The sequence below is a fragment of the Phocoena sinus genome, chromosome 4 (genome assembly GCF_008692025.1).
Source record: "Phocoena sinus isolate mPhoSin1 chromosome 4, mPhoSin1.pri, whole genome shotgun sequence".
Lineage (NCBI taxonomy): Eukaryota > Metazoa > Chordata > Mammalia > Artiodactyla > Phocoenidae > Phocoena > Phocoena sinus.
The window spans coordinates 136393349-136402348 of NC_045766.1; the positions used below are offsets into that span (position 1 = coordinate 136393349).

At 42.2% G+C, this 9000-nt stretch overlaps 1 long non-coding RNA gene across 1 annotated transcript; it reads right to left on the minus strand.

Moving 5' to 3' along the window:
* Positions 1–3009: 3009 nt before the first annotated feature.
* Positions 3010–7312, minus strand: LOC116753655. The gene is made up of 3 exons (XR_004349784.1): positions 7194–7312; positions 6050–6676; positions 3010–3135 (listed from the first exon to the last, which is right to left on the minus strand). It is a non-coding gene; the product is annotated as an uncharacterized LOC116753655 (long non-coding RNA).
* Between the last annotated feature and the right edge of the window lie 1688 nt (positions 7313–9000).

Genomic DNA, 9000 nt, shown 5'->3' on the forward strand with positions numbered 1-9000 from the left:
GCTCGGCAACCAAAAAGATTAAATATTAATGTGGAGTGTAATTAATAAATTATACATCCCTTGATTACTAATGGCTTATTGACTGTAAAAGCATAACATTATGGAATATTAGGGCAAACAAAGGCTTTTGGGGAATATTGCTCAGCTTCAAGGATGAAGCTTCTGCTCTCGAATTTTCAGAAGAAATCCCGATCTTGCAGATAACATAAAAATTTGCCCAGTTGTTCCCATTATCAGTCTTCATTCTTTACGTTACAAAGTCTGCTGCTCTTTATAAAGTGAAAACTTTGTAGTTTCTTGAATTTTTTTTATTGCATTAAAGCAATTTCTATTGCTTATCCTCTGGGCTTTCCAGTTGAAATTTCAAATCTAGAAGTATTTCTGTCCCCTTATATGAAAACAAAAGGTCTAAAGCCATTGCAAAGGGCAGCAGTGAAGAGAAACATGTGAAACAAGGTGAGTGTATGATGGGTAATACTTGCAGGGCGCTTCAAACTGAAGCGCAGGATGAAACTATGAATGGAGATAGTGGGCTTCCTAATGGCTTCCGTAGATGACTTTGAGCTCCAATCATCCTAAGTTCCTTTTACAATTTTTCAAGACATTCATCAGAATCTTAGAATGTGAAAGCTGTAAAGCATCTTGGAAGTTATCTGGTTGTAAAATTTCTTGGAAGTTATCTGGTCTACCAGCTTCATTTTGTATATGAATTTGGAATTCTCTTATCCAAGGCAGGCACATGACTCATACAAGATTTCAAGGGTACTCAAGGGCAGAATGGGTACAATAACTCGGGTCTCCCCCCAAAACCAGTCCAAAGCTTTTTCCTTTGTTTCATTAGTAACTGAGAAACCAGAATGGTCTTAATTTACAAATCGTAATTTACAAATCTTTTGATATTCAAGTGTTTTTCTAAGAAATTTTAATATATACACAGAAACAAGTGATGTCCAAACCACTAGAACCAAACTTCAAATAACTACCTCTTTAGGAGTCCCTCCCAACTCAATCCCCACTAACCTTTGTCTAAGACAATGAATTCTTTCTGCCAGAGAATCTTCCAATGGAGAAAAATTAGCAGAGTAAGATACAGCCAAGGACCTAGAGTTTCAGTCTCATTTTATTCTTCTGAAATTAGGCAACTCTTTACACTCCTCAGAAACCAGAACAAATAGCTCTGTAGTTCAGCACTTAGAGTGATGAAGGCAGGACTTTGGCAGGAATAATATTTGGGCAACTGTGCTCAGTAAGTTTTGCTCAGGAAATTTCCCAGAGAGAACCTGGTGAGTGCTGAGAAAGTTAATCTGATTCCTAAAGCAGAGTACTTCCTGGGTCAGAGTTCAAAAAGGAGGAGGACTCACCCCCCCTGCGCTGGGAAGCCCATGAGCAACCAGACCTTGGCTCTCATCTCAGCTTTGATGTTCCTCCTTCAGGCAGACCCTCCCTCTCTATCTGCACACTTTCTTCATAGCACACATCATAATTATACTTACTTTTTGTCTATTTATCTAATAATCATCTATTGTATCCATTTATTTATTTGTTTTTCTATGGACACGTTTATCAGTTTATTTTGTCTATTTCATGCTTTTCTCTTTTAGAGTGAACTCTAAGCTCCCTGAGGGCAAAATTTTCTTTACTCCTTTAATTCCAGACTCTAGCACTACACCAGAAAAATGAAAGTTCCATGAATATCTGTTGAGAAATAAATACACCTATAGGAGCAGAAATTTCCGGAAAATCCTCCCAGCTCGCTCTCTCCCTGCTTGTCCTTGGCATTATAGACACTGTTCTTTCATTTCAACACTGGAGTCTCCTCTATTTTCCCTGTGCAGCCAAAATGTGAGGAGGAAGGTGGAGGGCCTCCATCATTAGGAGGGTGGCCACCATCAACGTGGAAAACTGTGGGGGCAAGAATGGTGACAATATGCTCTAGAGTGGTCCTTTCTCTTAAGTCCAAGTGGATTAAGTTGCAAAGCATCTCACCCTAGAGGAAAATCAAAGCTCCTTCTAGAATGGATCAAATTGTCTTTCTCCAGTGACAACGAGTAGGACACAGTTAAAGCATAGCTCTGAACAAGAAATAAAATCAAAGGGGAAAATGTAAATAGGCAAGACTTTTCCAAGCTATGTTAGAAATTCAGGCATTTAACAGGTATATCACTCGATTAATTTCACACGAATGTAGTTCATAAATTCTAGCTTGTAAAATTCTCCTTCCCTTTTTATGAACAGTGTCATTCATATGTCCCTACAGATGTCACTCTGTACGATTCCATGGTTGAATTTTTTTTTAATTTCAACGTAAGTCCAAAGATGTCATATTTGTTGACCAAAAAGAAAGAAAGATACTTTAACATTTTGAGAGCGTGACACTACCTTTCTTGTTGAACTGAGTTAATCTCAGCTCACTTCACTTCCTCTCAACCATCATTTTGCTCTGTCTCTTCTGTCACTATCAGTTCTGTAGCTGACAATAGCAAAAACACTCGGAAAATATATGGACAAATTAACATGGGCTCAAAACCCCAAAATACAAACCTACCAGCTTAGCTCTAATAGAAATTCAATCACCAGAAATTATTATTTTTAAAAAGTTACAAATAATCAAAAAATCCTAAGGATTTTAAGGAGGGAGGGATCCTAAGGAGGGAGGGAGATGCAAGAGGGAAGAGATACTGGGGACATATGTATATGTATAACTGATTCACTTTGTTATAAAGCAGACACTGACACACCATTGTAAAGCAATTATACTCCAATAAAGATGTTAAAAAAAAAACAAGTAATCAGTGGCTTAGAAACTTCATACAATTTCTGATTTTACAGAGGTGGAAATTAAGTTCTTGTGAGGTTAAGTGACTTGGTTTAGGTCTGAGTCACTTGCTAAAATAAATGCATAACCTAAATGGTATACATTTTGATGCAATTATTTTATTTTACAAAACTGTACTCACCGTGGCAGAAGTGTACCTGATTCAGATCTTGACAATTATTTTGCATACTATTAACAGCAGTGCTTAACCCATGTGGCAGGATAGCTACCAATAGTTTCTGTTGTGTTCTCTGTGTTTTTTCTTCCTCCTTCCAAGGTAGCAGTGGAATACTGTGTTCAATTTTACTTCAAAGAAGATTCTTCAAAATGACAGTTACAAAGGAAGTAAAATGCATAGAAAAACACATGTTATAATTTTAAATTTAAAAAGAGGAAAGACTAGCGTCTCCATTGAGTAAATTACATGCACATGTAAGGTCTGAAGGAAAACATGACAAGATTTGCTCTGTTAGAGCACAGATTTTTCAGTTTCTACCAGTATATTACTTATTCAAATAAAAATTAAAATTTAACATCATTAAGTACACATTCTAAAACAACAGGTGGAGGTTGATTGTTTCTTTGGGATAGAGATTCCAGATATTTCAGCAAGTGGCATCTAAAAATACAAAGTCCTTCCTAGGACGGAATTGTGTGGCATTTTATCTAAGATGCTGTGGTTATTGGATTTGATGTTCCTTTGGCAGCATGAACGTTTTGGACCTTAATTATGCTCATCAACAGTCCCTTATGACAATTTCGAGGTCCGAACATTTCTGGAAACTGAAATTCTTGTGCTAACTCATTTGGGACAAAACCTGCCTTGAAGTGACAGGTCGCTATGCATAGTCCTTCTCCCACTGATGAGAATATTAATATATTTGATTAAAGACATAGTTAACAGTTTAGATTATGGAGTGATGCTGCAAACCTTGCTAGGGCTCTTATACGATGTGTGATATGCCTACTAAAGTACGGTCCAAAATCTGAAACCTTCCAAATTTCATGACACGTCTGGCTCAAATGTTCAAGAAATGGATAGTGAACAGTATTCTGTCTTATTTTACTGTTTAATGTAATCATACGCTAACGACAGCATCAAAATCCCTTTGCAGTCCTGTCCTGCGTGATCACAAACCACACACAGCCCAAATCTGACCAGCCCTCAGAGTTAATCAGCTGACAACTTATTAGCAAAATCAGCGAAGGAAAATCATCCTTCGTGGTTGTTGATGGCTTGTCAGAAATCCACAGAGAAACTCCGAACCTTAATCTACATAAGTGATGACAAGAGAAATCTTATTCATACCACTTTAAATACTCATCTGCCTAATATATTCTGGAATCTCTCAACAGTACGTGACACTGATAACTCTTAAATGTTTCCTGTTTCAGAATGAAAAGCTGTCTGCGATTTGGGTTTGAAATAAAATTATTTCCCAACAACTTGAGCACCAAAAATGTCAAACGGCCTAACTTTTTAGGCTTATGCCGCCGAGGTGCTCTAGAAGTGGGGAAATAGGGAAAACAATTAAGCTTGTCATATTTCAACTTTTAACAATTTTTTTTTATGACACACAACATCAGTATAAAGACGTAATTAAATTTTCCAACCCATGGGGATCCACGTGTGTTGTCATGCACGGGCAACTTAGTAATCAGTTGACTTTTAGTAGAAATCAGGAGTATTTCCGACCATTTTATCACCAAATATTATTCCACTTCCTCCTGTGCAAATTCATCAAATCTGCAAAATGAATAGGCTTCGAAAACAGAGATACTGAACTCTGAGTAAAGAGTAAAGTACTCCGTGGATAAGTCATGTATTTTGGGTAACATGTTAACTTTTTGAAAGCTTCTCAGAGGCCATTTAGCATATTTAAATAATAAGTAAGGAAATCAACATCAATTAATATTTTCTCTGTGCCTGCGGGGTACTTGGCACTGTCTGTTGGACTCAGTGGGAAACAGTCATTAACTGTCCCTGTTCTCAAAGGGCATTTTCCAAACAGACCATAACACCAACCTCATTCTTTCAAAAAACGCAGAGAGCAAACAGAAAAATGTAACTTTAGCCAATTAAGAGACTTTGTTTTTAATGGATACTTTACTTCAGTTGGCTTAAATCTTTGTCTTTGAGGTGGTGGAGGAAGGATTGGGAAAATAATAGGATAAGACAGAGAAGTGATGACGAGAAGGAAGGAAAGTAGGAAAGTGCTGAGTAGACATTATGTATTTCTTTTCTCTAAATGGCCAATAAACACAGCTCATTCCTTCATCTGCTCAATCACTCAACTCTATGTCCCGAGAGCTTCTCTACGCAACCTGGTCCTGGGCTGGGGACAAAAGAGTGAATCATGGAGCCCTTGCCCCCGACTATTCAATGGGGCTACAGGGATCTCTATCTCACTGGGTTCTTGTGAAGATTAAATGAGCTAATATGTGTGACAAGGTTCAAATAATGCCTGGCACATACTATATGGCACAAGTGCTCTAATATTTTGGGAAATGGGCACATAAACAGACATTTTCCGTGCAATGTGGTAAGGGGGGAGTAGAAGACTGTGGGAGGGTGCACGGGTCGGGATGCAGAGGAGGGGCGGGGAGATTAGGTGGGGGCTCCAGAGTCCTGTCCAGGCATCGATGCATCAGAGGGCTGCACCTGTGCAGCTGGGCTGCTCCACGGAGCAGGCAGAAATCCTGCCTGGGCTTCTTCCAGACACCATGTGTCCTGGCCTGGGACTGTACGTGCCAGAATTAAGGGGCATCTCCTCTTTCTCTCAGCAAGTGCTGTGTACTCCAGGAGAGGAACTGCTCAGTCTTTAAATAACAGGTGGAACTGATCAGGTCTGTATTTCCAATCACTCAGCATGGCTGATTCTGCTTTCCCCGGAGGATCAGGCGCTCTGTTGGGTGTAGGTACTGTGTCAGGGCCCTGCCCATGGCATTTTCTTGTCCCTTTTCAGAACTGCCTCGTGGACTAAGAGAAGGACCCAACTCTCCAGTAAACCCTGACTCTGCCTAGAAAGCCTCCCTGGACAGGGGCCTCCAGTGGGGAGGCTGCAACTGCCTGGTTCCCAGGTATCCAGGTGTGAACCACCTGTTGGCCAGGTGTCTTCAATAAAGAGGGGAAAACAGGAATCCAGCTCTTACTACCATGTTGAATTTGGTTCAAGTTCCATTTGTTAGAGCCTGGGGAAGAGAAGGGGCGGAGGGCGATCCAAAATGACTCACCTGGCATGCACCTGTTGAGTGAGGTATCAGCCATGCAGTGAGAGGCAGAGCTCACTCCACAGTGGTTCCTGCAACTGTTGGGAGCCTGCTGGGTGTCAGGCCCTGAGCCAGGGCACTGGGGACCCACAGTGAACAGAACACACCTCTAGCCCCCCAGGGTGTGTATTCAGCTGTGCCAGACTGATGCACAAGTACTCATAGTAAACGGTTAGAGGGAGAGTGCCCTCAGCATTCAAGAGCCCACGTGGGTCCAAAGAGGGGACCATAGTTGGCCTTTAGCCCAGATGTTGCCGGGCCAGGAGGCTAGAGGCAGATGCTATGAGAGGTGCTGGGTAAGGACCCAGGGTCTGAGCAAGACAGGGACTGAAGTGGGCTGTCATGGGGGATGACTCTAGGCAGGCCACCACTGGTTGAGTAGGACCCTCTAAGCCATTTGTGAGGGCAGCAGACATCGTAGGCCATCTACCAACTCCACCTAAAAAGGATGTTTGCATTCCTGGAGCACTGGCCGTGGATGATGAACGGAGCGTGTTTAGACCTGAATCTCAGAAGCCTCCTCTAAGCGAGCTGTTGAGAAACTGGAGGTGTGTGTTCTCCTCGGTTCCCCAGAGACTGCCCTAGAATCATCTTTAGAAGATTTTAGATGAAGAAAAAACAAAACATAACAAAAACCATGTTCTAATCCCTCTGCCATTTATTAATCTTGAAAATAAATATTCACTTGATTCACAGAGGTGGTGTGAATTAACCTTTGGTTTTTAACTTTCAGGCTTCAGAAGCCTCCTACGTTGGGAAGTTCTCTATGCCATACCAATGGTGGTTTTTCTGTGGAAGGACTTGAGGATAATCTTTTGCCCTATAAATTGGAAGCCTGGATAATGCTTTAAGGGGGGTGGGGTTTGTTCTCATTCTTTGGTTCTGTATAATAGAGAAAAATTTACAGAAACCCCAAAGAAAAAAAAGTGAAAGATGTTCCTTGTTCATAATCATCAAACTACTGTCTCCCGAGGATATTAGGGACCCTCAGATCAGATTTCAAGTTCCAACTCCTAATGAAGTACTAAATAGATAACTTTGGCTAAATCGTTTAACCTCTGTGAGGCTGCATTTTGCTCATTTACCGAAAGGGAGAAACAAGACCCACCTCTCTTGTACAGGCTCCGGTGTGATAGCATCAGTGAAGGCGTTTTGCATACTCAGAAGCAGTGGACGAATGCACAGAACTAGATTCAGTCATCAGCTCCTTTCCTGATGGATGAAACGGTAGCAGAAAATCACAAAGGTCCAAGTCCTTGTACGGTTTCCTAAGGCTCTGCCTGCTTAGTGATGTCAGAGTCCAAGTTATAAAAAAGAGAGGAATCCAAAAATCCAGAATTAAGGTTCGAAATCTTGTGAAGAAAGCATCCTGGGGCTTTGGAGGATTCCAGCATTAATCCCTTGCCTGCCATCCCCTTGGTTTACTCTGCCCTTCACAGATCGCAACCTGCAAGGCCAGACCTTCACCCATTTTCTGCAAACACTCACAGAGCAGCACACAGGCAGATAAGGGCAGACCCATGCTGGGTTCATCAGAGAGGGGAGGGGAGGGGTGCCCGATCTCAGCACAGAGGTGACCAAGTTCACATAACTGTCAGGAAATGAACCTGATTCCCAACTGGACTCCAAGTAGAACTCATCGAGGACCAACTATGGGCTTACCTGAACCTCATGTACTCCTCACAGCAGCTCCATGAGGACTTCAGATATGTATCCTCTAGTTCTCTCAAGGGAATGACTACAGAAATGTACAAACTGACTTGTTGATACAAGCTGTGGTTTAAGCCCAAGCTCCTCTTTCTGAGAGTCACGATACCTACTGTTTATTAAGCACAGATCACGTGCTAGACGCTATGTGCCAAATGTTTTCCATGTACCATTTCTGTTGTTCCTCACCAGCTCCTACATGTCAAGGATTATTATCATTCCCACTTTACAGATAAGAAAACTGACTCTCAGGAAAGCAGTCACTTGCTCAAAGACACAGAGCTTGTGTGGTTTAAGCCAGAGCTTGCCTTTTCCTCTGCTCTACCATCTCCTCAGGAAAAAAAGGTCCATACTCTAAGCACTGGTGAGGCAGGGCATTACTGAAATAACCTATAATTATTGATCTACACAGACATTGGGAATGTCCCAGGCAGCCACTTCCTAGCCTACAGACCCTGATTTTGTTTGGGCACCAATGTGTCACTCTGGATGATTTAGTTGGTGTAACTGAATGGCGACAATCCCAATCGATTTAGCCAGTGATTGGTGGTTGCCACTTGACCTTGTTCTGACCAAAGAGATGTAAGAAATCTCTTCTGGATTTCCAGAAAAGATTCTTTCCTCCCTGACAAATAAGACTTGCAGAGGAGAAAGCCCTTTTGTGCCAGCTCCTCCTGTCACAACACCTGACAGCCACAACACTGTCAGATGTGTGAGGACCCAATGGTTGGAGCAGTGGCAGCCGTCTTGCGAGCGTGAGTGGAAGGTGAGGGGCATTGCTCTCACTGTAAGGGTGTCAGAATGAAAAAGAAAACAAGTTCAGGATTTGGAATCATTGTTATGCCATCAAACCTACCCTGGGACCACCTACTTCCAGAGTTTTTGTAACGTAAATACGAGTTGTTATGATCGAAACCTCTGTTAGTAAGTTTCCTATTGCTCCAGACACACCCCAACTGATAGAGTTATGAAGTCAAATCAAAATGCAATGTTGGGCTTCCCTGGTGGCGCAGTGGTTGAGAGTCCACCTGCCGACGCAGGGCACGCGGGTTCGTGCCCCGGTCCGGGAAGATCCCACATGCCGCGGAGCAGCTGGGCCCGTGAGCCATGGCTGCTGAGCCTGTGTGTCCGGAGCCTGTGCTCCGCAACGGGAGAGGCCACAGCAGTGAGAGGCCCGTGTACCGAAAAAAAAAAAAAAAAGCAATGTT